This window comes from Podarcis tiliguerta, assembly GCF_965153285.1.
Source record: "Podarcis tiliguerta genome assembly, chromosome: 4".
Lineage (NCBI taxonomy): Eukaryota > Metazoa > Chordata > Lepidosauria > Squamata > Lacertidae > Podarcis > Podarcis tiliguerta.
The window spans coordinates 31,093,035-31,119,399 of record NC_139537.1 but is presented as its reverse complement, the minus strand read 5'-3'; the positions used below and the strand labels follow the sequence as shown (position 1 = coordinate 31,119,399).

At 41.1% G+C, this 26,365-nt stretch overlaps 1 protein-coding gene across 45 annotated transcripts in view; it reads right to left on the bottom strand.

Moving 5' to 3' along the window:
* ZBTB20 (zinc finger and BTB domain containing 20) overlaps nt 1–26,365 on the bottom strand; it is a 500,505-nt gene that overhangs the window by 142,043 nt on the left and 332,097 nt on the right. For 40 of the 45 annotated variants that reach the window (XR_014510328.1, XR_014510329.1, XR_014510330.1 and 37 more), the window contains one exon: nt 18,457–18,517. The exons of the other annotated variants lie outside the window; for them this stretch is intronic. The gene's annotated coding sequence lies outside the window, so the exon portion shown is untranslated. The remainder of the gene's footprint in view (nt 1–18,456; nt 18,518–26,365) is intronic. 45 annotated transcript variants of the gene reach the window in all.

Genomic DNA, 26,365 nt, shown 5'->3' with positions numbered 1-26,365 from the left:
ATTATGAACCACCACTGCTGGATAAATACATAAAACATGATGGCAAAGGTCTGGTGGGACTTGAATCAATTTTCTTCTGCCATCAAATAAATGTCACATTAGATGTAAAGCATGCTGCCTTCTATGGGGTCTTCAGTTCCCATTGATACACAGTCTAGAAACGGAAATGCAGTTTCAGATGTGAAGTTTACTTCCCATCTGCAACAAGTCTTCCAGATTAACCAGCAGAATGGGCCAATATAATGAGGAAGAATTAAAGATATAAAAGGGGGAAGAACTAGGAGAAGAGTGGCGTACACACCATACATTCATTTTTATGGGGTGAAAATAATTAAGAAACACCATATAAAATCACCCTGATGCCGGCCCATGTTCCGCCCTTTTAATAATAAAATAATAATAGCCAAGTGCATAAAGATGAATGAGCACAAGCTAAATGTGTGAAAGTTGCAGGTCTACTGTGTTATTAAAAATGGGATGGCCGCCTGCAGCTATTATTTGAAAGGAAAGTTAGCAACAGGCTGAATATGCAATTTCAGCCATATATGTATGCATTTAAGTGTGCTTTATATATGTATATATATCCACACACAAAAAAAATTTCCCTAATTTTTGTTTTATTAAATATTGGCATTTATTATTTATTTGCAAGGTTTCCATTATAAAATGTGTTAAGAAGGCAAAGGTGGATCTCTGCGAAAATCCACATAAAGAAATCCATAGCCCTCCCCTGCCCCCAGTGCAGCCCTTCCCATCTACAGCAAGCGTGGATACATGGTTTTTATCTTTTAAGTCCATTGCAGCTTTGGAACAGGGTGTTTGCAGGCCGGCCTTTCCCAGTATGTACTGACTGGTATATTAAAATCCTCAATGGAGGGCTTTCTGCAGGTGCCCCCATCTACCAAGCTGAAACAGGTAGGCATTGGCAGTGATGCTGATGCAGTTGCAGAATACTCTCTCAGAAAGGTTTCCTGAGCTTCTTTGATGCAATTCTAATCCTGTATCTGTATCTATGTCTATATATATTTACCTATAGTAGTGTTTGTCATTATATTCCAGAATCTGATAGTCCACAACGCTAAAAACCTAAAATAATGCTAATGCCATTCTCCAAAATAAGATGTTGCTATAGAATGATACTGCCATCTCTGATTGTACATATTTGCTTTTCACACCTAATACCCCTCAGGATGGAGCTCTTCTGGCTTTCTTATTCCCTCGTGCTAAATCACAAAAAGGCATCATAGGGAGTTACTGCTCAGTATATACTAGCCCAGGGGTCAGCAAGGTTTATCTTGCCTGGGCCGGATCAGTCCTGTGGTGCAGAGCCAGTGCACAAGATTGTTGCTGAACTTTGGCAGCAACAGGAGGAATGGGGTGATGGGGTGTTGGGAGGCGGTGTAATCTTTTGCACTAGTGTCGTTGGTGAAAATCTGGGACACAGAAATAAATGAGAGGATATGCTTATATAGCCACAGAGAAGGAAGAAAGCTTGGCATGTTGAAGGCATGGGATATTGATTGCCCCAGAGAGTGAGAGATCACAGAAATTGCATTTCAGCTTGCAAGATGAATAAAGCTATAGCTGGACTGACAAGCCAGAAGAGATGTTATATGGTAGCTAGAAGGTTTCAATATTAGAACAGAGAGAGAGAAATACAGCAGGTATGTTATAGAAAGGGAAAATGTCAGTCCATGAGACTGAGTTTTGAATCATCTTCATCAAGAAAGTGACAGCATAATAATAGTGTCAAATGAGGCCATAAACTCTCCAAAACAGCATGGGTGACTATAAAGCAAGGAATCTTCAACTGGCAGCTTTTGAGCAGAGTCAACACATAGTCTCATTCACTATTTGAAATGGGAATAATCTCCTGCAACTACTAATTGAGGTTGTGTGTTCTACATGGTTCTATTGTGTGTGTGTGTGTGTGTGTGTGTGTGTGTGTATTGAGCTATACAGTGTGATGGAGTACACCGTACTAATGCTATAAAACATAGGCAAAGTACCTCTTGTTAAGCAGACAATCTGCTGCATACCCTTGCTACAGGCAACTTATTCAAGCAGACATTAAATGTGGGTTGAGACTGCAATGTGGTCATAGAAATCATTGTACATGCTAGATTCAGCATAACATAGAAGACCAATCAACCATATTTGGAAGGATGGGATAAAAGAAAACCGTCACTTTTGTTGCCTTGGGGAAAGACAGTCATCGGCTAGCTATTATTTAGGCCTACTTGATCTTTATGATATAATATTGGATGCTATTCCTTCCCTTTTGTACTTTCTGCATATTAATGAGTCATGCCTTATTGCTCTGGTAATAGCAGTAAACTTTGATGAATCTGGGCTTTGATGAATCCATTGCCTTGTGCTTTCTAGGTAGGGTTTTCCGTTTGCCCCATTGCTTTCCCTGGGAAAACCTACTCTCTACCACTGAATTGGAGCAAACATCAATCCACAGAAAACCCAATTGATGCTTGCTCCGATTCAGCGGTAAAGAACAGCTTTCCCCAGGTGAAAATGGCAGGGCAAGCAGAAGTGTGGACAAGCCTAAAGATATAGGAAAAGTGAAAGCATACAATGATACCAACCCAAAATGACCTATTACACTGGCTTAGAATAATAGAATTGCAGAGTTGTAAGGGACCCCAAGAGTCATTTAGTCAAACCTCCTGCAATGCAGGAATTGCAACTAAAGCATCCATGACAGGTGGCAACCCAACCCCTTTAGATTCAGTTAGTCAACCAGCTACAAATCTACCTAACCGTTACCTTGATCAACCCACATTTTGCCAGCTTCCTCACAAGAATATCATGGGGAAATCTGTCAAAAGCCTTACTGAACAGATACACTATGTCCACAGCATTTCCCTGATCCACCAAGTTGGTAACTCCTTCAAAAAAAGAAATGAGATTAATCTGACATGACTTATTTTTGTGAAACCCATGCTGAGTCTTAGTAATCACAGTATTCTTTTCTAAGTGCTCAAAGACCAACGGTTGAATTATCTGTTCTAGGTCCCTTCCTGGTATCGATGTCAAGCTCACTGGGTGGTAGTTACCTGGATCTTCTCCCCCCGTTTTTTGAAGATGGGGACAACATTTGTCTGCAGGGACCTCACCAGTTCTCCAGTAGATAAAGGCTCTGAGATTATATCCACAAGCTCCTTTAATACCCTTGGATGGAGCTCATCAGGCCCTGGTGATGTGGATTCATTTAATAAATAGGTAGGTTTTCCCTTACTACCTATTTTCTTAGCTTGGGCCGCAGCTCCCTCCTTAACATCGTTTATTCTGTTATCACCAGGTTGGGCATCACTTTCCTTTTGGGTGAACAGAGGCAAAGTACCGGTAGGTGTTGAAAAGTTCCGTCTTCTGTCTGTCTTCTCTACACAGAGGACCCACCACTTGCTTGTTCTTTCTCTTGCTTCGGACATAGCCAAAGAAACTTTTTATCATTATTTTTAACCTCTCTTGCAAGCCTGAGCTCATTCTGAGCTCTAGTTAGCCTGACCTTCACTTTGCAACTGTTGGCTATTCATGCATGCTCCTCCTTTGTGATTCCCCCTTTCTTCCATTTCTTATACACGCCCTTCTTAACTCTCAGCTTGTGCACAAAATCTTTTATAACAATGGAGATCAATGCACATAATTAACAAATGCATCAGCACGATGGTGAATGTTTCTAATACTAATAGGTAATCAAAAAGTTATATTAAAGAAGAGGCCAACACAAAACTTTGCACCTAGAAACAAGAGTATAATGGCTGCCCTAGAACCTTTTACTGCTTGGAACAGGGAAACAAGTAATGCTTTTCACCAGTAGCATAAGCCAAGTTGTATAGTTCTGTATTCAAGGCCAACCAAGATATTTTGGCACCTGCCCTGTCATGAATCCCAATATCCACTGCCTAGAATCGTAGTCTCACTCTGCCTAATGATATGGTTGGCCCTGAGGACTATTGAAGTGAAGAAAATGATGATTCATCTCCTATTAAAATCATGCAACAGAAAGAGACACAAGGTCAAATTCAATACTCCTATTTGTCGACAACATTATGGACTTCATTTTAACAAAGAATAGGATTTGACCCATTAAAATGCTAGGATGTAACTTTGAAAAAAATCATACAGCACTGTTTCCACCAGAGACATACTTAACCTAATTACATTGCATTAACATGGTAGATAACTCCAGGACACACTGCTATTGTATAATATGCACAAAAATTTAAATCTATGAAAATTGAACTTCTTTCCAGTACTTCATGCAATAAGTGGAATAATCATCTGACTTGTACGATACGCCTCCCTTTGCTCTTATGTCATATATTTTCAGTTTGAAATTAATGTAAAATGCTTCATGAAGCCAAAACAGAGAGAGATCCAATTAAACTTGACAATGTTATTTATTTTTTAAGCATCTTTTAGTAGCTGAATAATTGAACCTAAACACAAGTTCCCAAATGTAAAAACACAGTATTTGTTTTCGATATAGCAATTAATAGTAAATGTGTGAACTGCTGAAAACTTACTCAAAAGTTATCGGCAAAAAGAAACAACAGATATATAAATGGGGGTGCAAGGCCCATGCATTTTGTCCCACTCCAAGGTCATACTGTTCTGTTGGCCCCTCACATATGGAGCAGTAGCTTTTGAAACTGCATATCTGTGTAGATTCACCACCTGATTTACAACTTGAATCCTTCCAGGGTCCTAATTTGTGTAGGTAGCACTCATTGATAGAAAATAATAATAATAATAATAATAATAATAATAATAATAATAATATTTATACCCCGCCCATCTGGCTGGGCCTCCCCAGCCACTCCAGGCGGCTTCCATAGAAACAAAAATACACTAACATATCACACGTTAAAAACTTCCCTGAAAAGGGCTGCCTTAAGATGTCTTCTGAATGTCAGGTAGTTGTTTATCGTTTTGACATCTGCTGGAAGGGCGTTCCACAGGGCGGGCGCCACTACCGAGAAGGCCCTCTGCCTGGTTCCCTGTAGCTTTACTTCTCACAATGAGGGAACCGCCAGAAGGCCCTCGGCGCTGGACCTCAGCGTCCGGGCAGAACGATGGGGGTGGAGACGCTCCTTCAGGTATACTGGACCGAGGCTGTTTAGGGCTTTAAAGGTCAGCACCAACACTTTGAATTGTGCTCGGAAATGTACTGGGAGCCAATGTAGGTCTTTCAAGACCGGTGTTATATGGTCTCGGCGGCCGCCCCCAGTCACCAGTCTAGCTGCCGCATTCTGGATTAGTTGTAGTTTCCGAGTCACCTTCAAAGGTAGCCCCACGTAGAGCGCATTGCAGTAGTCCAAGCGGGAGATAACCAGAGCATGCACCACTCTGGCGAGACAGTCCGCAGGCAGATAGGGTCTCAGCCTACATACCAGATGGAGCTGGTAAACAGCTGCCTTGGACACAGATTTGACCTGTGCCTTCATGGACAGCTGTGAGTCCAAAATGACTCCCAGGCTGCGCACCCGGTCCTTCAGGGGCACAGTTACCCCATTCAGGACCAGGGAATCCTCCACACCTGCCCGCCTCCTGTCCCCCCCAAACAGTACTTCTGTCTTGTCAGGATTCAACCTCAATCTGTTAGCCGCCATCCATCCTCCAACCGCCTCCAGACACTCACACAGGACCTTCACCGCCTTCACTGGTTCTGATTTAAAAGAAAGGCTCCTACTTCAGTTAGCAGGTACAATGTGCATTCAGGTTTTTCAGTGCTTTAGAAAGATGGGTTGTTTTTAAATTTTCTCTGTCCACAAGAGAAAGGGCTCTTGTGCTAATGGATGGGTGAGTTTTAATGTTGCACAACAGAGGAGTCCAATGAAACAGATGTGAAGCTTCTTGCACAACAGACTCGACTGTCTATTGGACTATTGTTGTTGTTGTTAAAATTTATATACCTCCCTATCCCCACAGGTTTCAGGGCAGTTCACAAGATATCAGGGTGGTTCACAACAAAGAGGTTACCAGCAACCTACTCATGCATTCTCTTCCATGTCAGTGTTCTGCTGGTGGAAAACATTTCCCAAGGACAAGTATAACATGAAGTGATTTTACTTACTGCTACACTGGATACAGTCCTATGAACTGATGTCTCTCTCTCTCTCTCTCTCTCTCTCTCTGTGTGTGTGTGTGTGTCCCCTATATAGTTAAGAAAGAGAGATGGCATTTTTTTTAAAAAAAGGTACTAGATCTTTCCAATTTGAAATAAAAAGAAAGCCCTAAAAATATTTTGATTATGGGAAGAAAAATGTCCCTGTGTGTGACACAGTCAGAAACAATTACAACAAAATTAAATTGAGGATTTTAGTGGATAAAATTGTTACCTCCGTAGATTAATGAACAATAATAATTCATGCTTCTGAATTGACCATGTGGACTAACATTTAATGTGCTATCCATAAAAGTTACTATTTCTCTTACCCCATGATTGAATTATAAGCTAACCTATAATTTAGGAAAGCTAAGGATTCCCTTATGTAGGTTTATATTGCTGTGAAGGAATCAGGACAAAGGAAGACCCCAACTGAAATAAGAAAACCAAAGAGACTGGCTATAGATAAAATGAAACTATCACAGTCAATATTCACTATTATATTGTTATATAATATTATATATTGGGATGCGGGTGGCGCTGTGGGTAAAACCTCAGTGCCTAGGACCTGCTGATCGTAAGGTCGGCAGTTCAAATCCCCGCGGCGGGCTGAGCTCCCGTCGTTCGGTCCCAGCTCCTGCCCACCTAGCAGTTCGAAAGCACCATTAAGTGCAAGTAGATAAATAGGTACCGCTTTATAGCGGGAAGGTAAACGGCGTTTCCGTGTGCGGCGCTGGTGCTGGCTCGCCAGCTGCAGCTTCGTCACGCTGGCCACATGACCCGGAAGTGTCTTCGGACGGCGCCGGCTCCCGGCCTCTTGAGCGAGATGAGCGCGCAACCCTAGAGTTGGACACGACTGGCCCGTACGGGCAGGGGTACCTTTACCTTTAATATTATATATTATATAATATTTTTTATTTTCACTGTTATATTAGCCAGGATCCTACTGAACTGTCCTGCGTGACTCATAAGAAACTGCATAGGCAGCTTAACCTGTTACTTGTTACAAAGTGTCGTCACCTAGGGACCTGGCTATGCGTGGTAGTGGAGTTTGTTTGTTTGTTTGTTTGTTTAGACTTATATACTGCCGTTCATCCTAAGAGCTCAAAGCGATGCACAAGATAAAAATAAAAGGCAAAAACACAAATAGTTAAAACGAAAACAACAAAACAACAAACTCCTCCCACAAACACATTTAAAAGGCCGTAGACTATTAATCAGCTCCAAGGCCTGATTGAAGAGGACCGTTTTCACCTGACAACTTAAGATATATCATGAAGGTGCCAGACGAACCTCCCTGGGGAGGGCATTCTGCAAACAGGGAGCCACTGCAGAAAAGGCTCGTCCTCATGTTGCCACCCTCAAGACTTCACATGGAAGAGGCACATGAAGGAGAGCTTCAGATGATGAACTGCCTGTAGCTCAGTCAGGCTTGCAGCACACATCCCTGCCACCATCCTATAATTCGGGAGACGAGACCCTTGCAGTACCTCTTTCTCTTCAGTCTGGCAGAACCCACAGACTGCAAAGTGAAGTGTGAGCCAGCTTCTACCACACTCCAGGTCTGGATAGCATGCGTAAGACTTCAGTTGGCTCTAGCTCCCTGAAGACGGTATCTATACTCGCTGCTTTGGCAGGAACTGCCAAAGGTCCTGTATGCTCTCTAACTGAGCTAGATACTATCTGCTTCCCTTGTGAGCCTCAAGAAGCGACAGAACTGGACAAGATTCACTTGCCATTCTGCGATAGAAAGATTATGCAAAATATACAAAAGAGTGTGACACAAAGGCTAGTTTAAAATGTTTTTTTTTTTCCTCCCCTGTAGCAATTATGCATTATGAGACTTCCTTCCTGTTACAACGGCAAGGTAAAAATTTGGTCGTCTGTCATTGACTGCTGTTAACATGTCACAGTGCAATTACATGCCTCATGTGTATTAATAGTAATATTGACTAAAATAGACTAATGAAATATCTGAACAGCAGTGATTAACATTTTAAATTATCCGGTCATTTCTGTGAGACCAATCTACTCTAGCTGAAATCTGTAAAAATATAATAATAATATTCATTTCTGTGCAAGTAGGATCAATCAGAAAAAAGGATAAAAGGAAACTCTTCTTTACCCTATCACTCCTCTTTTCTTTACTACAGACAGTTTGAACTGTGTCAGTGAACTCATCTAGAAGATATTTCTCTCGAATCTCCACAGTAAAATTGCCTGACTGTTTTTTCAGAATCAGGCTGCTAAGAGTTTGATTCACACTGTTTTGAATGCTGTAGGTCTGCTGATTTTAACGGTGGTGGATTCTTTAATCAGATGTGGTGAGTTCTACGTAACACTACATGCTAAGATTTAGACAGATTGCCTACGGGTCAAGGATCAAATTTTCAAAAGGGGTTGTTGTCCCCATCTTCAAAAGGATGGGGTTGAGAGAAGATGCCCGGTAACTACTGACTGGATAGCTTGAAATCAATACCAGGAAAAGTCCTAAAACAGATAATTAAATAGTCAGTCTGTGGGTACTTAGAAAAGGATGCTTTGATTGTTGAGACCCAGCATGGATTTTTGATTATTATTTTTTTAATAGCCTTACAAGCTTGGCGGATTAGGGAAATGCAGTGGACATAGTGTATCTTGATTTCAGTATGGCTTTTGGCAAAGTCCCCCATGATATTCTTGAGGAGAAGCTGATTAAATGTGGACTAGGCAAAGTGATTGCTAGGTGGGTTTGTAGCTGGTTGACAGCCCAAAGAATGCTCACTTCAAATATCTAAAGGGCTATCACATGGAGAATGGAGCAAACTTGTTTTATCCTGCTCTGGAGAGTAGGACTCGAACCAATGGCTCCAAGTTACAAGAAAGGAGATTCTGACTGAACATCAGGAAGAACTTTCTGACAATAAGATCTGTTCAACAGTGGAACAGGCTCTCATGAAAGCTGGTGGACTCCCCTTCCTTGGAGGTTTTTAAGCAGAGGTTGGATGGTCATCTGTAAGATATGATCCAGTTGAGAGACCTGCAGTGCTAGGGGTTGGACTAGATCAGAGGTGGCCAACTCCCAAAAGACTGTGATCTACTTTCAGAATTAAAATCTGGCAGTGATCTACCCCCATTTTGGGGGGGTTCAGCTCATCGTTGACCTTTTCTTGGGAGCAGGAAAAGTGGGTGACTAATTTTGGTAACCTTTTTGGGGGGAGCACTGTCAAAATACTTTTCTTACGGTGGACAACAGAAACTTTTAGAGATTTCTTGGGAGAGAGTTGCATAAAAGCACTCACAAAACTGTACGCCACACAAACTCCTTTGCTCACTCCTTTAACCTACCTATCAAGATTTCTTAAAAAATACATGCCTTCATCCATTGTTAGTGTGACACCTGAGTCACCATTTTGGTAACCAAAGCTGCACACAAGCCAAAGCTACACACAAACCACCTTGAAATCAAACCTTGCTGCAAAACAATGCCACCCCCAATGGAGGCTGGGACCTGCCCCACGTAAGAAAGCTGAAGCACCAATGGCTCAATTACCCTCTTTGTTAACTTAAAATGTACAATGATTATTTTTTAAAAATATTTATTTATTCCTTTTAATTAATTTTCCTTTATTATTTAAAGCAGTAGCACTGGAAACTTTAGCAAGAGCATGCCCACCCAGAAGGCAGAGGAAAATAACAACCCAACCAGTGCCTGACTCCTGGCCCCACGTGGCTTCAGTTTTAAAATGCACCAACAATCAATGAAGGGCCCAATAGTGCTGGTATCCAATTCCTGAATTCTTTGATTACTGAAGGCCACGTTATGTAAGCAGCAAACAAAACCAGCCTCAAAAAACAGCTTTTTAGCCAACAGAAAAACTTTTCCCCACACAAACACAGAAAGAAGAAGAGTTTGGATTTGATATCCCGCTTTATCACTACCCGAAGGAGTCTCAAAGCTAACATTCTCCTTTCCCTTCCTCCCCCACAACAAACACTCTGTGAGGTGAGTGGAGCTGAGAGACTTCAAGGAAGTGTGACTGGCCCAAGGTCACGCAGCAGCTGCATGTGGAGGAGCAGGGAAGCGAACCCAGTTCACCAGATTATGAGTCTACTGCTCTTAACCACTACACCACACTGGCTCTCAGTCAAGCCAAATGTCTGAAAAACTGAGTCTCCCAGGATCCTCACCCCTTGCAAAGGAACTACTCACCATACCAGGGAACTCAGTTTCCCAATCTCCCTTGCAACGACGAAGCCCGGCAAATGCAGAAACTGGGACAGACGCCTGTTCATCTCTTGTGGGCACGATGCAGTGTGGATACAAGAAGCGGGCAGGCGAGGAAGGATGAGATCCCAGGCAAGGTCTAAGACCTTCCCAGTCACAATGCAGGAGACCTACAGAGATCCACACTGGAAACTGGCAGGGGAAGGAAGAGGGATTATCCCAGGTGTGGGCTGCTTAAATGGGCAAGGGGCGGATCCAGGGAAGCCCATGGTCAGCCCTCGGATTCGCCCCCTGGCTCTGCCCAAGTCTCAGCCTGGCTCTGCCCAAGTCTCATCCCCATTTGACCAAGCGGGGTGCAGGCTAGGATCCAGTCTCTGATAGGCACAGGGCAGCATCCCTGTTACATCCTCAAGGGAAGGGGAGCCATCCTATGCACACACACAAACTCACACACATACTGGTGAGCTCTTTGTCGGCAAGAAGGAAGGAGCTCTCTGTGCAATTGCCCATGGTTCTTGAGCTTTTATGGGGGGGGGGGGAGAGAAGAGTTGTTGAGCTTTTTTTAGGGGGAGAGATCTACCCGTGATCGACCAGAAACTTCTTGGCAATATCAACCAGTAGATCGCGATCAACCTGTTGCACATGCCTGGACTAGATGAACCTTGGGATCCTTTACAACTCTACGATTCTAAGCGTCCTTTCTAAGTTATGTTACTTCCCCTATTTATTCTGGGTGAAGACTTAATGCTGTATCAAATTGATTTAATAAGTTTATGAATTCAAATAGTTAAATAAATTATTTTTGTGCTTGATACCTGTATCTGAACATCTTTAAGTTTTCTTCCTTAACAATAGGTGACCAAAAAGAATTTTGTTATCTTCTTACTAAGCACAAGATAAATATTTATTAAGAATCTAAAGTGACTGTATGAGGATTCAGTAGAACGTAATTCAAATGTACACATGATTCCACACAGAGGCAAAGTGTGAAAGAATCCACATTCTCAATAAAACTGACTGATACAGCTTTAAGAAAAACAAAGGAAAATAAAGTCCATCTTTTAAATGGATAAAGGCACTGAACTGAAACATTCCATGGATATCTCCACCCACAAAAAAGTCTAATTATGGTTTTCACAGAAATCAATGAAAGACAGATGCAATAAAAGCAGTTCTGTATCTTCAAACTGAACTCCAATTAACATCCATCAGGAATTTCCAGCTGTCTAAAAAGAATCCTCAATCAAGAGAAAGGCTCTGTGCAAAGCACCTTTGAGAAAAGCATCTTCAAAGAAAGAGCTGGAGAGTACTCTTGTAGAAGCATCATATCACTGCTTGTGCAGGCAAGAAGGTTGAAATAACTGTGAATGAAGAAAGTTTGAAGAAAGCACCACAAGGAGTTAAGTTTATCTTTACTCATAAGTCAGCTACCTGATTTGGTGAAAGTATTTTGATTTAACAGTGACAGGATATAGTATTAATTATAATTTGTAATGACACTAGCTGCAAAAACCCCCAAAACCCTTTGTAAAGAAATTTGGAAGGAAGAGCTATTATCTATTGAAACTGGTATGCCTCTTTTCTATTGTTAGCCATTAATAAATCAATCAGTTTTATTTACAATTTTATGAGGGGTTTAACATTCCAAACAAATATATATATTAAAACAAATAATCCTGTTACATGAGGAACAATATTGCACAATATACCCCACAGAATAGAAGCCAGCCCATATAAATAGGTACACAAAAAGGGGTTTCAGTGAAACAATTAAATGGCTCAGAACCACAATACCACAAGGACTGCCTCTCTCTATGTTAACCAACCCGGACCCTGTGATCAGCATCTGAGGTTCTTCTTTGTGTGCTTCCTCTGTGAGAGGTCTGGAGAGTGGCAACACAAGAACGGGCCTTTTCTGGAGTGGCTCCCTGCTAATGGAATGCTCTCTCCAGGAAGGCTCGTCTCGCGCCTTCACTACATACCTTTAAGAGGAAAAAATATTCCTCTTCTGCCAGGCCTTTGACTGATTAAACAATCTATGACCTTTTGAACTGTGGGGGCCTTGTTTTTGATTGCTATTATGCTCTCTCTCTCTCTCTCTGTGTGTGTGTGTGTGTAGCAAATCACCATGTCATCTTGGGATGAAGGGTTGTATGGAAATTTTAACAAGAACAGCAGCAGCAACCACAATGTGGCCGTGTTTCTAGGGCCGCTGCGGGTGTGGTCATTTCTGTCTTGTTTTTGTCTTTTTTAGTTGTTCTCTACCTCCCTTTCTAGGATGAGTACACATTGGGTTTGGCAGCTGATCCACCAGCCTAGTGGAGCCATATCTCCAGTCCAAGTGTAGTGTAAGAATAGGATTGCTCGTTTGAAGCAAGCTGGATATATGACTAATAGGAGCACTAAGTACTGAAAAGTTGGCACACAAAGTACTAATGAGCACATTTGCTGATAGTTAATAAAAGCAATTATTGAAATGTTGCTTGTTATTTATTATTAATAATAAGGTAATTACATTAAAGGTCCAGTAATTCATATAAATAGGTTACTAATGTGAGGAAATGACCCTGGGAGATATATTAAGTCATTAGTTGATTGGTTCTTATTGGTAATTATACTTTCCTTTGGGAAAGTAAAGATTCCCCATGAGGGAACCAGTAAAACCAGTGTACTTTGATAATTTTCTTATAAGAATGCTTTTTGGGGGTGGGGGGGCAGAGGACTGCTTGCATGGCTATAGGAAGGTGAGATGGAACTAAGTTAATATCACACAATGAGAAAGTGTCCAACCTTTTCAGTAGAAATTTTTGATCTAAAATTTCCTGGACTCAAAACTTTTACCTCATTCTGTTCCTGTTTATACCTCTCGGGTAGAAAACAAGATACAAAACAAATATCACTATTAAAATAATTTTGCTCTTATTTGTCTTTATTTTGAAAGACTACAGTGTTGAGCAAAAGTAGGGTCAGTGGAGTGCATGCGAATGCTGTGATGCCTTTGTAATTTGTCCTAATATATGCAACAATTCCCTTGATTCTACAAGTAACTCACCACTGTTATTAGCTTCTATATGTAATCCAGAGCAAGAGAGGTTAGCAGTAGTAAAACAATGCAACAATGACAAAACTCCAAAAAGGGAAATACACTAGACAGCTGCAGAAAAAGACAAAAGCCAAGACCACATATAGTGCCACCTTAAAGACTTAAAAAACATTATTGTGGCATAATCTTTCATAGGATACATCCCATTTTATCAGATGTACCGTACTCTAAGTGTGTAGGTTTATATACCCTGAGACAGAAGTAAAAACAGAAAAATGTATGATGATTTTTACAAAGAACCAAACAGTGAAAGTGACAGCAATGGGCATGTCACAGAGCATAAATGAATGCAAAATCCAATCGAATGACTAGAAGATGAAGTCAGTATGGGTGGATCCACTCCTGAATAACTGCCACTAGGGTGATGAGTAGGAAGCAAGACTAATAGTGTAAACAAACACCAAAAGAGGGATAATTTATTTTTGAAGCAAGCTAGCCATCCCAAGGATTTAAAATGAGATTCCACAGAACCAAATATGCTAATGAATTCCAGGCCTGAGCTTTTCCGCTCAAGCCTCCCTCTTCGTTGGATAACAGTGACTCTTAGGACTCTACAGGAAGTCATGGAAGAGTGAAATGTTCTCCTGCTGCTTTCTGAATGTTACCATTTTTAATACCTAATTTGTAATGTCTGATTTGGTGGTGACAAGTGGTGCTCCACTAGTTTTTCCTCCTGGGCCTGCCCTGTAGTGGATCTTGTCTGACTTTTTGTTTCTGCAGTAACATGGCAACTGGTGCTCTCTCACACTCACAATCTTCTACCAGTCTAGAAGTCATGGAGTATCCTGGGAACTATGGTTTGTTAAGGGTGATGGAAATCAAAGATCTGTGAGGTTAGCACCCTTAACAAACTACAGTTCCGAGGATTCTTTGGGGAAAGTCATACCTGTTAAAGTGTCCGAAGAGTGCTTTAAATGTGTGGTGTGTATAATGTATAAAAGATGCTCGTAAAGAAAATCACTATACATACATGTTGCTCAGAAGCATCTCTGACTGACTGACCATACCTGTTTACCCATCACCTGTACCCCTCACCGTGATCAACTCTAGCCCAGAAACCTATGTCCCCACTGTGGAAGGATGTGTGGATCCATAATTGGCCTCCACAGTCACTTATGGATTCACCGTTAAAACTGTGTTCATGGAAGACAATCTTACTCGGCTACGAGTGATTGCCAAAGAAAGAAGAAGAAGAAGACCTGTTTACCTGTCACAGGTATTGCATTACAATTGGAATGATCACTTTTACAGAAGCATGTCTACAACTAGTGCCTTTGTTTACTACTGGTTGCATACCGGAGGCAATAACTTTCCTGCTGCAGAATGACGATTCCACTCAGTGACTCCTCTGGAAGCTTACACAATAACCAAAGAAAAGATACTCGGTTACCACTGGTAGAATTCTGCCACATTATTCATTGGTGAAGGAAAGAAAATTGAATTTAATCATAGAACCATTTACATAGCTTCCGTAAGGAATCTAGGCACTCACTGGCATCGGAGAGGGCTTTGGCATGCCTGCATTTGTTTCTCAACACAACCCATCTCCAACTTAGAACGTATGAATTTTGTAGATGGAATATTGTCTAACAAAGTGTTTCTACCCAATATCGGAGAGGAAAATATCAACATAGCTTGTCAAGATTTCGTATGGTACAAGAAAAACACCAATGTTATTTCCCAACCCATTATTTTCACAAGAATATGAATCGAGGAGATAAACTATGTCAACTTCCTCAGAGCACACTTATTATAGGATATTGTTTGAACCCACACTAATGACTCCTCAAGGTTAGTTATTACAGTGATTAGAAGCTAGGAGGATATTTTCTGTGGTGCTACAGAACAGAAAGTCAGCATTAAGAAAACCTTAACAACCCAGTGAAAGTAATGGCCTGAGTCAGTGCTTCTGCTGTTTTAAACAAGGGAAATAAACCGAGCAGAAGCTGAAGCAGTGAACTAACTAGATCTTTGGTTCTCCAAATCAATAAGCTGTTTTATTTCTGAAAAATAAATGCTGTATAGATGGCCTTCACGCACTTTTCACCCCATTCAGGCTCCTTTTTTTTTTTTATAAGTAAGCTATATAGTAACAAAGGTATTTGTTGCAAAGCTCGTCAATTCAATGGAAATCCTGTATTTCAAATGATGAAAATGCCCACATTGGGGGAGGGATGTATAAAACCTCCTCAATTATTTCTGCAGATATTTCTGCCTAACTAAACAGCAGCACTGTACATTTGGAGCCCTTTTTCACAGAAGCAGGTATTTCATTTTTATGGGTAGAAAATTCCGAAGTATTACTTTGCAGGTTGTCTTATATCATTTGCCATTTACATTTGAAGAGATTCAACATATGGTACAACATATGGTTCCCTGTTAAGAAAGCACAGACCTGGCTTAATCACAGAGCAGTCCTGACTCAGAAGGCAACCCACAAGCCTGCCTGGAGCCACAACTCCAAGCCTCTCTATATACCCCTTGGAACTCGCCCCAAACCACACCCTTCCCCTTGCTTCATACCCAAGTGTTGTTGCTGGGCTGGAACGTGATAATGACCACTTTCCCTGCTACAGGTGGGCAGTGGTTGCAGGCCCTTGCAGACTGCCCTCAATTCCCAGGGCAGCCAGGAGTTATATCCCTGCAGCTGGCCACAGAGCTTCCAGCAGCGGCCCGGGGATGGCCACCTACATAGATTAGCGCCTTGGGGGGTGGCCAGAATCCTTGGCATGACCCTGTTCAAAATTTCAGCCCTCCAGCGGGAGGCTGGAATGGAATTACATTCCATTACATTTGATGGAATTACATTTGAATTACATTCAAAGCCTGAAGTTGTGGCCAATTTTTATCCCAGATTGTTGTCTTGTCAAGTCTGTTCCTTTACACCTGGAAAATTGTCCGTGGGGAAATGTGGGCCTTGTGTTGACAATGACTTCCCATGTCTGGTATATATGAACAAATCCTTCCCTTTCCTCCCTGCCCCCCAAGGAAACTTATTCAGGGTATGGAAATGTCTAAATGTGCATAGATTGATACTCCAAAATATTAGCATGGCTATGGTGCATGCCTGTGTTTGCAACTGCAGAATTGTCTAATGTACCTCTTTCCCCATTTTTTTCTTAACACTTACTCACAAATGTGATTTGCTATTCTGTAATTTAAAATTATTCCTACTATATGTGATGCTCATTTTTTGGTATCATCAGCAACCAATTGTCTATCTCTTCTTATACTTTCTGCATTAGAAAGTAACTGCTTTGAATTCCATGCTGCCTGGTAACCGGCCCAGATATCACAAAACTCTATTCATAAGTGGAAGCACTTGTGAATGCGGTATGGCAGCAATATAAAACACTGTAATATTAAGAAAGTCATGGGGGGAAAGTTACTGCCTAGACACACATCTGAGTGGAGATGCAGAATTGGGAAAACGTATCTCTAAAACACATCAGAGACCTGCTCATCATTTGAAGGGCACACCTCTTTTCTAGGTCAACTTCCTATACACAGAAAGAGAGCTTCTTGATCGGATCAAATCCTGTAATCCAGCTATCACACTCTTTCTCATCCATGGTCAACCAGATGCATCTTGAAAAGTCCACAAGCAAGGCAAGAGGGCAACATTCTTGTCCCATTGTTGCTAGCGAGCCACCAGTATTCAAAACACAAGTAAGGTCCATAAGAAAATGTTGCTGTGTTGCATCCTGTCAATTATGCCCTCTAGCATTTCCCCTCCTTCCTAGTTTTCTATCTCAGCCATCGAAACAGTCACCCAGCATTCCAAAGCCACTGAGCATGCTCTGTCCTCCATGATGCTCACCCATTCCCCACTGCCCTCCACATTGTTTTTTTTTTAAATTTTACTTCTGGAAATCATGTGTTTCTTCCAAGCCTGCTGATCTCCAGCCATTTTGGCTACTTAAAAACTGCCTCAGATCCCTTAAGCACTGTTGCTCACACCTGCCAGGTAAAGCATGTCTGGTAGGATGTGGGGTAAAGCAAGTGATTAGTGTGGTAGTGGCAGCAATCAGCTGTGCCGTGTAAGGGCTCTGATGGCAGCAAGAGCAGTAAGGCTGACGGCAGTAAGACCTGGTGCGGGGGACAGACTGGACCAGTGATTGCACTAGTGGTTGCACTAGGCTGAGAGCTCATAAGTCTCGTGCATCCACTGCCTTGTCTATCATGTCCCCTGTTTGAAGATAACTGCAGTGGCAGACTTTGGGCTTTAAAATTTCAGCAGTGCTCTGTGCAATGCCAAAATTTGGCACTTTACCACCTCTCGACTTCCATTGTTTGTCACTGTTGCTGTGCCCCCTGTGGCACCCTCTCAGCTTGGCACCCAGTGCAGGCAAACCGATCAAGCTCCCCTAAATTGGCATCTGATAACTGATTGGTTACTACATAAAAATCAAACACTGCTGTGGTCATATGTGACATCCTTTCTTGTCAAAACAAGGAGACCTAACTGCATTATGGAAAAACACGTTAGCGGAAAATACAAAGGTTTCAAATTCTTGTAAACAAGTATGCATGCTATGTGAGCTGCAGTTATCTGTCAGCTGACATTTCACTTGGAAACATTCAAGGAAGGCTGGGATCTTATTAATGTTGCTATCAACTCAGAAAAAGTTCTTTTCACTATAGCAAGAGTTAAGGTTGATCATCCTAAAAAATGTATTTTGTGAGATGCCACTTTCGGCCTTGTAATTTATAAGTCAAAGGGCCAAGAAAACAATAAGAAAACCAAACAACTGAAAAATAATTTATGACACAGGCATTTTGAGTCTACAACTCTTCGAAGAGGTAAATTCAACAGGGGAAAAAATTTGAGGGATCCAAAGTTATCAAGGTTAACAGTTTCATAATATGTTATTTTCAAAGGGTGCCTACCAGACCAAGGAGACAAGTCCCATTGAATAGACATGGATTCTTCATAATTGTCAAAGCTAAGTGTACAGCTGATAACTGGAAATGCACTTGGTTTTACATTTTTTGTTACAGACTTCTACACAGATGACTTACCTTATAGCAAGTGAGTCTGTAGCTGTTTGGTGCTTTGTAACTCAGAAATGTTTGCTGTTTTCTGGAATTGAAAAAGTTAAAAAGAGAACATGATGATCATGGAAGATTTAGTGGAATTGGCTTGTCAAAATGATGAAGCAGAAAGGGCTTTTATAGAGTATGTTCACAACAAAAAAACTTTAACATAATGTATAAAAGTGCAGAGTGGCTTTTGTCACGGCTAAGGAAAAAAAGCAGTATCATTAATTCAGACAGTAAGTGTAAGACTCTGTTGAAAATCTCCTTGGGATAGATCACAGAATTATATTCTTGGCTAGATAAATGGAACCTGGCAAGTCCCAGTTCTTGTTGCGATGCTTTATAAAATGCCATTGGGTTTCTGCAGTCTGTCATCTCCAGTACATGATAAGAAAAGGGTTGGGCTGTTTTCTTCAGTATCTATCTACAATCTTACTGAAGGCAACAAATGTCTAAAATGGGGGTGGAGGGAGGCTCCAATAAAGCTATCTCTTAAACACATTCTATTCACATTTGTTACTTTCTCCAGATTTAATTATGAGAAGCTACCTTATTATGAAACCTGCAACAAAGGCTTGGGTCAAGAAACTGATGCCCAAACAATGCTCTGTTTCCTTCACACTCCTGATACACAGTCTGCCCAATCATTCAGACCATAATCCCCTTTTTTGTTTCTACATCTAGACTCTCCATACAAGGTCATTAAAACACCTGTACCTCTTAGTATTTTTTTCAGGCTTCCTGCTCAGAGACGGTGCTCTATTATGCTTTTTAAAATAGTAAATAAGTAAGTAAAGCGAAGTGGAAAATATTTATGCTCGGTCAATCTAGTTGAGGTGGGGAGCAGCAGTGAGAAACAGAAGGAAGTGAGTGACCGTGATGTATCTCAAGTCAAGTAAGAGAATAAAAATGCCTCAGAGAGCTACAGATATGTTATTTCACCTTCAGTGTTAGGTAAGGCCATGAGAACAAATACAAAGGGAAAATGTATTACAAGTCATTATTATCAATACAAGCCAAGCCTCATTAATTGATTTACAAATGGGAAGGGTTTCAGACTGACATTTGAAATTGTATCCTGCAATCCTTCCCATCTATCATATCTTGGTAAGGCTTCACGTTAAGCCTTTTCTCTTTGGGATTACTCATGAGTAATAATCACCCCAAGTTGGGATGCTTTCTTATTCACAGACCTGTCTGCAGGAAGAGCAAAAGGCTCTTATTTAAAATGCTGCCACTCCTTGCCAGACAATCTTTACTTTGTGAAGAGCTGCAGCAGGCTCGCAACTAGGAAAAGCTCCATTTCAAACAGGAGGTTGGAGATGTCCCAGCCAGCTGGTCTGCTCATACGTTTCCAGTGAACTGCTTTTCATGGCAGGATGGGTGTTCACTCATGAACAATTATGTTGTTTCTAGTTGTGGATTGCAGAGCAAAGCAGTAGCCTAGTTCACACATATCATTCTGAAGCGCTTTGTTAAAGAGCGAAAGAACAGATTCCTGCAGTGCTACCTCTTGCAAGCTCAACATTTGGTAACACTTTTATTAGAACCAACCCAAATGTCTCAGAATATTGGGCAAGCTTTTGAACTCTTTATGAGACTGAATGCCAAGCAAAAGGAGATGGGGAGAAAAAGCCCACTTGATGTTGAAGTCAAAAGGCCTACATTTAGCGCAGTCTAAAGATGGAGGACATAGCAAACATAGCTGGATTCTGTGCTAGCTGATTTCTGTATTTTTGTTGAAAGTTACATTAAATTATGGCAAATATCTGGCTGTTATGTTTCAACAGCATAAGAACTGATATGCTGGATCAGACCAGTCTACCCAGTCCAGCATCCGTTTTCCAACAGTGGCCAAGCAGATGCTTCTGGGGACAATGAAGGCATGATGAAAATTGCCTCTCTGGATTTTTTTTAAAGAAGCATTTTTACAGAAGCTCTCCAACCCCGCCTCATTTTATTCTTAAACACTATACTCACACTAATCTCTTTGAGCACCAATAGCATATTTCCCATTCAGACATAAAAGATAATCAGTAGCTTCCATGCATGTTCCTGAGTTTGAATTTTACACTTTCCTTTCCTGTTGGTCGCTTCATTACACAGCAGTCCGGATACCAAAACACTATACTTTTTAAAAAATGCAGACCCTGCTTTTTCATTCAAGCCAACACCTGAGTCTTTGTAAACCAAAACATAATGTCTAAATTCAAGGTGTCTGTGATGTTGTTTTAGAACTGTATAACCCCAAAGTACTCATGACTACTGCATGTAAAACTGCTGAACATAAAAACAGCAAGGAATTTCAAAAAGCCCAAGCTAAATGCTACAATACATAAGTCCTGCCTTGGTGTCCCCCCCCCCCCATAAGGTGCAGGTACAGAATCCCTTGAAATTTTGACTTGACATCATGCCCACAGTAAGATGGCATCACATATTGCGTGCCCCAGGCACATAAGGTGTGCAGCCTGCCTGCTGGATGAATTTGGGATGGGTTGGCCCTGGCATGAAGGCCGCCCCTTGACATGGCTCAAGTGTGTCATTCCAAGTGTGCCAGCGTCGCCTCTTGGAAGGTATGTTATGGCTCATTGGCCCCCATGTGGGCTCCTGGACAGCAATTCTCCTTCCTGGACCTTTTTAATGGGCTAACCTGATGTTAAAGAATACCACCCAATGCTTAATCTCCCAAAGTTGTGACATCTGCTAAGAGGCATGTGAAATCCTGCAAACAGGCCAATTAGACTGCAGGAAAAAATCCTCCCTGGCCGCAAAATATGATGGCCAAGAATTCCATAGCAATGTCTTCACACTGTTGAGCCCTATCACCTGTGGGCTGAAAGATAACAATGTGTGTGTGCGGGTGGTGATCCAACATTGATCTGCTCCACACAGGCAAGAGGCAGAGTGCCGTTCCACTTTAAAGCGGGAAGGTGGTCTTGGCTGCCACCAGGCCTCCGCCCCTGACCAACCCCCTGGGGCTCTCCTGATTGGCTGGATTAGCAGCCAATTTTGTTCCAGGAAACGTGTGGTTGGACCCTCCTCCTCTGTTTCCAGGTTCCCAGGTTCCCAGCCTGTTGCCTGCTGCCTGCTGCATGCTACACCAGGCAGCAAATGGCACCACCCACAAAGGACACGGCAAGTCTTCATTTTTGCTGTATGTCATATCCTCCAAGACCAAAATAGCAAGAGTCCATACCAAAGTATACATGCAGAGAAACACTACTGGCTACAACTGCTATACAGTATACCGTAAGCTGCAGCCACACAACTTCATGAAACCTAGTTTACATATAGATTTGGAAGAACTAGAATTCAGAGCAGCAGAAAGAGGCACATTATAGAAAAATATAACATAAAGTTATTTTCCACAAATTATAACCCTTTCCAATATGTTAAACTGAACACAGAATTAACTGTACATGCAACATCATTTGAAAGAAAGCAAACACCTTTCTTTCTTCTAGAAAGCTAAAATGAAATGAAATGAGGTATAAGAACATATTTTAAATATAAGGAACCTTTACCTAGATAGTTTATAAATACACTGCCATAATGCACCATAAGAGAACAGATTCCCGAAATCATGAGGACAGTACATTACCAGATTAATATTAATCTCTAGAGTGCTAGATTAATTTCCTGTCCATGTTAATGTCCTTTTGATTACAACAGAAAATAATCATTGGGGGGTGGAGAGATCTTTCAATTGCAAAAGTAGCTAAGACTTAAAACATTAACAACTTTTAGAGCTTTTAGCCCAATATGTATAATTAAACGTAAAAAGCTAGGTCAATGCAATGTTATCTCTCCCCCTCCAGTTGTGCAGAAGTCATAGAAATTTGGGGTCAAAGTTTACACAATAGATTCCACACTGGCTTCGTTTGCACTGATGAAAAGAATCTATACTGAATTCAGTGTGTTTACTGCAAACAAAAGAACCAATCAAGTGTGTGGGTTGTGGATGGAAGAGAAATTTATCATGCTTATGTAAACAGAAATACAGAAGAGAGCATATATTTTATTCACATATTAAAAATGTTTAAATCATAACAATCTGCTCCAATACTTCCTGAGACAAAGGAAGCTACCGTATAGTGAATAAGCCATTGGCCCATCTAGCTTAATATTATCTACACTGAATGACAGTGGCTCTGTCAGTTTTATATGGGAGTCTTTTCCAGCCCGACCTGAAGATGCCAGTAACTAAAGTTGGGTCTTCCTTTCAGTCACCTTTAAAGTGCAGTCCTATACTTATGTACCTAACAGTAACTCATATTGAACTCAATGGGATTCACCTCTGAGCAGGGGTGAAGGGAATGCCACCCTTCTGACAGTGGTGTTCCTGCTGCTTACTGGAGTGTGAGCCATGGTGGGTGCTGACTCGCCACACAGACTCAACCTCAATGTCAGCCTGCCCCTCCCTGGTCTTGTAAGCGACAGTGACACTGAAGTTGGGAGGGTGGTAGCATAGCACTGCTTCACCATGCCAGTCACTCCTGCTTCTGAGTAGGCATGTACAGAATTGCAATGTAAATCATCAAGAAAATCCTGGCACATGCACCTGACAGGGACTCAAGGCGGCTTACAGATAAATGCATGCATTCATTAGGTCACTCATTCAGGACTTCCATGTATGAATCGGAACACATGGGGCTCTACAATAGGAACAATTGGCTGAGATTTGTCAAATGGAACCTATTTCTCAATGATATGCAACATGTTGAAACACTTAGTATTGAAGATTGCATCTTCAACATTTCACAATTATCACTGGATTTTAACACACAGCCACCATTTTAGACAAGAGTATTCTTTTAATAGTTACATCATATTGCCGCTTGTGAGGTATTTCTTAAGTGTTACTACATCAGAATTTTTTTTTAAGTCATACTGAAAGCAACCAGGTTCTGCATCAGTACACTCCCCTCAGTTTTTTTTTAGCAAAAGCAAGAAGTGAAGGTTGAGGAAATTTGAAAATGTAAATAGAAAAATGTCCTTGATATTTCTTTTAGAACCAGGGAAAAATAATAATGTGCTTTTATTGGACTATGTAGGTCATCAAATATAACTGCACGTACAACTTATTGTAATGTCTAGTCCTCATAAATGGATTAATGGATTTCTTTTTTCAGACTTTCCAAAACAATACTCACTTTGAGCTTAAAACACAAATGAGAATTTTCAGCCAAAAAGGTCATTGTTTCAGAAGTTACAAACCACTGTAGACAGAGGACTCAGAATGAAAGTGCTGCTTCATCTATAACTATTATAAAGATAGCTAATGAATTTAAAGTACATTCTGGAAAGAATAAATAAAATTTGCAATACTGATGTGCCCTATATAGACTACAGGAAAGTGACCAAGTGAGAAAATGCCAAATAAAAATGGTCTTGTTCTAGAGCCATCCATTCAGAAGAAATATTCAGAGATTGTTCCATTGCATCTATATATTTCAGTAAAGCCTTAAGAGCTACACTCTTAAATGTAAAAAATATATACTTTTTATGCTAAATAATATTGGTTCTAACTGATGCCAGACTAGTATTTGCTCTGCTGCAGACCCAACACACAGGGTTATGTATTTGTGTTTTATTAGAGGGCTGGAGAAATATCATCATCTTGGCTGTGAGTCCTGGAATACCTGCTCCCTGGCCTGGGAGGTTGAGGCTCAGACTGACTCCAGCTACAGTTCTTTCGGGGGATACAGACACATAGAGAAAGCTTTTTTTTTAAAAAAAAATGGCTCTAGAAATTTAATTCTCATCCCTGCTTATAAATGACAGTAAAATAAATGATACACAACTTGTTTTAGCATAGCAATCTTCCGGTACTCTGGATGGCACTCACTAAAACCTCACATTTCTTACTTGTGCTGTTACATTCCTCATTTCTATGTAACATTTGAACAATCTGTCAAGGATGTGAAGATTCTGGCAGCATTTGTTCCTTTGCTACCAGTTTATGCCTGTTACAGCATAGTGTGTAATTGGTGGCTCGGACTCTAATTGGCTTGGTAACATGGGACAACATCAACTTTTGTGTGCTAGTTTATCAAGCCAAGCCATATTGACTGCTGGCTGGCCAAAGTACTAAGTGTAGCTGATTTGTTTGTACAGTAAACATGACACTGCACAAGACTGATGCTCTAGAGAAACTTACTTCGTAACGCACAGCGAATGTGGTGTTCTGGACTTTTATGCAACGTTAATTTTCAGCCTTGAAGTTACCAGAGCATAGATTACTGTAGTCGAATTATCTTGTAGTTAAACTGATGAAAGGCACATCACACCGCTGAAGCCACTTGTACCTCAACAGCAAAGGATCAAAGATAACACCCAAACCATGAACCCTCTCCTTCAGAGGGGGTGTGATTACACCACTCAGCTGGTCAGAAGAACCACCCACCAACAGCATCTCAGTCCTGTCTGGAATAAGCTTCTGTTTATCAGCCCTCATCCAGTCCATTATCACAACCAAGCACTGATTCACTCCCTCACCTGCAGAAAATGAAAAGGACAACTAGAGCTGTGTGCTGTCAGTATACTGATGACAACACATTCCAAAACACTATGACCCCACTCAGTGACTTCCGCAGATGTTAAACAGCATGGGGGACATAACCAACCCATGTAGAACCCCATTCTGGAGAACCCACAAAGCTGAATAATGCTCCTCAACAACCACCTTCTGGAGGCAGTCTTCCTAGTAGGAGCAGAACCATCATAATGCAAACTCTTGTTTTTTAAGTTGAAAGGTCTGCCTGTTGCACCTTTTGAACTGTGATGGGTATCATCACTTAACATTGCAGTCACTGAGGGTTGAACTTGTATGAGAGACCTTATCATATATTAATACTCATGGAATAAGTCCCTGAGCCAGCAGCTGGATGTTTACGTTTATAGCTCTGTTATTCAATAAAGCTGTGCCCCAACCTCCCCCCCCCCACCGCAACCCACTACTTCAGGGATCCCTAAAAAGTCTTATGAATGACAGCAATGAATTCTAACTTTTGCTTTCCATTAAAAAACAAACAAAAACACCACTGTGAGAAGACAGGACAAGATCTTGGTGTATTTTGAAGGAACATTCTAGCAAACTCAAGTAAAGAATATCCACTGTGTCAGTTGGTGATATTAGAGCAAAGAATTCTAAAAATCCTGTTTTAGAGCACACATTCACAGAAACCAGTGACTGTTATTTCAGTAACAAGAACAATACTTCTATGTGGATGTGTTAATCTCATTCTGCTAGTAGCCAGTCAACGCTGCCCTTCATTTTCAGTTTCCGAAGTGAATGCCCTCTTCCTTTTCCCCTAGTGAGATAGAATTGTTTGTACCATATCAGAGCCTACACATTTTAGTAAATAATGTTAGTGCTGTGAAAGTCTCAACATCAACATATGTCTTCACAGACTGATTCTAGATATAATTTCTCGCCTAAACAGACTTAAATGATAGTTTCTGCTTTGATCTTTTCTCTCCCTGCTCTGTTAGGGGCACCATATCTGCAGGGCTTGGAGTTTATAAAAAGGCAGCCATGTTTTATAAGCCTTTGATGATATCTTTAAACATAGCTTTGATTTTAAAGTTGCATTCAACACTTTCTCCATTAACCTTGATTCCATTTTGGAATTAGAATCACTGTGGCTCTCCCAAAAGGCCAATTTGGAAATCTGCAGTCACTTGCAGACTGGATTTTCTTTTTGCGTCCCTTTATAAGGGAACACAGAAGGGTTAAAATACTTATGTTACTGAAAGTATATTGCTTTTAAATAAAAAAAACATATATGGATGTGTACTCAGAATTAAGGCCTATTGTGTTTAATGGGGCTTGCTTCTCCTTAATGAGTGTGGACAGTATTCATGCAGCCTCATCTACTGCACAAGTTTC